This window comes from Gigantopelta aegis, chromosome 9 (assembly GCF_016097555.1).
Source record: "Gigantopelta aegis isolate Gae_Host chromosome 9, Gae_host_genome, whole genome shotgun sequence".
Classification (NCBI taxonomy): Eukaryota; Metazoa; Mollusca; class Gastropoda; order Neomphalida; family Peltospiridae; genus Gigantopelta; species Gigantopelta aegis.
The window spans coordinates 37641403-37645635 of NC_054707.1; positions in this window are offsets into that span (position 1 = coordinate 37641403).

Here is a 4233-nt window from a genome sequence, read left to right on the forward strand (position 1 = left end):
TGTTATATTATTGACATAAGCCATAATTAGTAATTGCAAACTGTCTGATCATTATTACTTGTTTGTTTTGTTATTGTTTGTAGAACGTATACCATTTAATACATTCCACAAATTAAAATAAATTATTATTTATTAAACATCTATAAATGAAGAAATAAAGGACGAAAGAAAAGAACAAAGAAGTAAATAAAGAATTAAATTGATATCTGCATACATATACATGTGCACAAGTTGCTCATTACATTTAATTGTTGACATTCTAAAAATGACTATTATTAATGAACCGATTTGCAGTCATGCTTGCTTTGTGCCATATTATAAGGATCCAATTGTATCGGTGAAAATTACAAGTATCTTGGTCTGGGTGTGTTTATTTTGGTATCATTAGAAGCGCCGCGTTTCGTAGAACATCTATTAAAATCAGCTCTCAGGAATTTTGACCAGACGTATTAATATTTTAAGCTATTTTAAAGGAAACTAAACCAAGGTTTATCGTGATAGACTACTTTCAGCTGGATGTTTCCTTAATTAGTTACGTTATTTGGGGTGAGCATGACTGCCCATGGAATCAAGCTTGATACGACTGGCTGGCTGCCCGTCTGCAGTCGTAACCACTAATAAAAGAAAAGAACGTTTGTCACGGTACCATTGGTGGACTTTCACACCTGTGACAAAACGAGATATTGTCAAGCGTTTCTTAGTTGAATTCAGACCCGTGATAACGCTGTATATGCATTCATAGGAACGCAAGTGTTTTATTATAAAAACAAATATATATATATATATATATATTATTCATTTTTTTACGGCAATGAATTAGGACACAAAACTGGGGTATGGTGCAGCGCCCTTTTATATATTGCTAGCTAGAACACTGTATTCATTCAAGTGGTTTTATAGTAAACGTAAACACGATAGATACCATTATGTGAATGTGTGTCTTCATCCCCTGGTTAACATTCGTTTGATAATCCAGACGTTATGATCCCCTGTTTTTCAAGACAAATAATAGTTCTACTATGAGAGTAGTAGACAATGGGAGATCCTTTCTACTGACTGACAAGTACTGCTTCTAACTATAGGCACTGTTACTGGAGTTGATGCTAAACATATCTAAGTTTAGAAAATAATTATGAGTAATCATGAAAGTAATCGCTGATTACGATTACATTAACAATGTAATCGATTACGATTGCGATTACATGACATTCTAAAAAAATGCAATCGATTACGATTGCGATTACATGAAAACATGTAATCAATTACAATCCATTACGATTACTGACTACGATTACCCCATCTCTGATATATATATATTTCTCAAACAAAGAGATCGGGTACAGATATAGATGTTACAAAAACGTTTCACAAATGTAGTCTCTCTCTCTTTCACAGAGTTCATCATTCCAGCCAGGAAAGCCATAATTAAATTTCAAGCAATCTTCGTTCTTATAATTGCTCGGTTCGTTTGGTTTCCACCTTTTATATTCAACAGCTGTCCAATCAGTCCATTCCCACGAATTAGCCTTCCTGAGGTCGCTTAAACCTACGAAAAAAGGATTCCCTGGATGCTCTGAAATAGATAATAACCAGTAAAACAAATTAATGGGATACCTTTATTGAGACACTGAATAATAAATAGTGAAATGAGGCCAAACAAAAATATTGCCGCGGCAATTTTGATCCTGAGTCAACCTTTTCTTTTCTTCTAATTTACCGCTGTAGCGAAAACAGCGCCATCTATACGGGAAATAATACCATGCTTCCTGAGCTAATAATAATAAGAACTAGAGGAATTACCTGGTTTGTACCTGTGACTAGTATGTTTGAGATGTGCCTCATTTTACCTTCTCTGTCAGTCTCTGTTTAGGAAGGTGTAATGGATTGGTGATGTATCTGTCACTAGTATGTCTGAGATGTCCCTCATTTTATCTCTTCGGACAATCTTTAAGAGGATGTAATGGAGGGGTGATGTACCTACCACTAGTACGTCTGAGGATGTCCTTCATTTTGTCTTCTGTGTCAGGCTTTTTTTGAGAGGTTGTAATGGAGGTGTCATGTACCTGCCACTAGTATGTCTGAAATGTTCCTCATTTTGTCTGCTGTGTCAGTCTTTGTTTAAGAAGGTGTAATGGAGGGTGATGTACCAGTCACTAGTATGTCTGCGATGCCCCACATTTTGTCTTTTGTGTAATTGTTTTTAAGAAGGTGTAATGGAGGTTGATGTACCTGCCACGTACCTGTAATGGACGTGGTTTGTACCTGTGACTAGTATGTTTGAGATGTACCTCATTTTATCTTCTCTGTCAGTATCTGTTTAAGAAGGTGTACTGGATTGGTGATGTATCTGTCACTAGTATGTTTGAGACGTGCTTCATTTTGTCTTCTGTGTCAGTCTTTATTTAAGAGGGTGTAATGGACGGGTGATGTACCTGCCACTAGTACGTCTGAAATGTTCCTCATTTTGTCTGCTGTGTCAGTCTTTGTTTAAGAGGGTGTAATAGAGGGTGATGTACCAATCACTAGTATGTCTGCGATGCCCCACATATTGTCTTTTGTGTAATATTTTTTAAGAAGGTGTAATGGAGGTTGATGTACCTGCCACTAGTATGTCTGAGCTGCTGTGTCAATCTTTGTTTACGGGGGTGTAATGGAGGGTGATGTATCTGCCACTAGTACGACTGAGATGTCCCTCATTTTGTCGTCTGTGTGAATCTCTGTTTAAGAGGGTGTAATGGAGGGTGATGTACCAGTCACTTGTATGTCTGAGATGTCTCTCATTTTATTTTCTGCGTCAGTCTTTGTTTAAAAAGGTGTAATGGAGGGTGATGTGCAAGTCACTAGTATGTCTGAGATGTTCCTCATTTTGTCTTCTGTGTCAATCTTTGTTTAAGAGGGTGTAATGGAGGGTGATGTACCTGTCACTAGTACGTCTGAGATGTCCCTCATTTTGTCTGCTGTGTCAATCTTTGTTTACGAGGGTGTAATGGAGGGTGATGTACCTGCAACTAGTACGTCTGAAATGTTCCTCATTTTGTCTGCTGTGTCAGTCTTTGTTTAAGAGGGTGTAATAGAGGGTGATGTACTGATCACTAGTATGTCTGAGATGCCCCACATATTGTCTTTTGTGTAATAGTTTTTAAGAAGGTGTAATGGAGATTGATGTACCTGCCACTAGTATGTCTGAGCTGCTGTGTCAATCTTTGTTTACGGGGTGTAATGGAGGGTGATGTATCTGCCACTAGTACGTCTGAGATGTCCCTCATTTTGTCGTCTGTGTGAATCTCTGTTTAAGAGTGTGTAATGGAGGGTGATGTACCAGTCACTTGTATGTCTGAGATATCTCTCATTTTATTTTCTACGTCAGTCTTTGTTTAAAAAGCTGTAATGGAGGGTGATGTGCAAGTCACTAGTATGTCTGAGATGTTCCTCATTTTGTTTTCTGTGTCAATCTTTGTTTACGGGGGTGTAATGTAGGATGATGTAACTGTCACTAATATGTCTGAGCTGTGGTGTCAGTCTTTGTTTACGGGAGTGTAATGGAGGAGGATGCACCTGTCACTAGTGTGTCTGAGCTGCTGTGTCAGTCTTTGTTTACGGGGATGTAATGGAGGAGGATGTACCTGCCACTAGTATGTCTGAGCTGCTGTGTCAATCTTTGTTTAAGAGGGTGTAATGGAGGGTGGTGTACCTGTCACTAGTATGTCTGAGATGTCCCTCATTTTGTCTGCTGTGTCAATCCGTGTTTACGGGGGTGTAATGGAGGATGATGTACCTGCCACTAGTTTAGTGAGTGGATCAAGGGTAAATCAACATTTTACTAAATCTTAAACACAGACATCAGTAACAATTTGGCACTCGAGGAATGGAAATTGTAAATAAATTGCTCAAAAAGGGGACACCTGATTTTGTTTTCGATGGTGACATGTGCTCTTGATCAATTGTATACACCCTTGTTTGTAGTATTGCTTTAACAGTTTTATTCACGTTCACAAATACGTTTTACAAAATCTATAATTAATAGTATTAAAATAAGATTGAATACAAAATACAAAATACAAAATGTAAACCAGCCTCAATGGTGTCGTGGTTAAGCCATCGGACATAAGGCTGGTGGGTACTGGGTTTGCAGCCAACTACCGATTCCCACCCAGAGCGAGTTTTAATGACTTAATGGGTAGGTGTAAGACCACTACACCATCTCCTCTCTCACTAACCAATAACAACCAATCC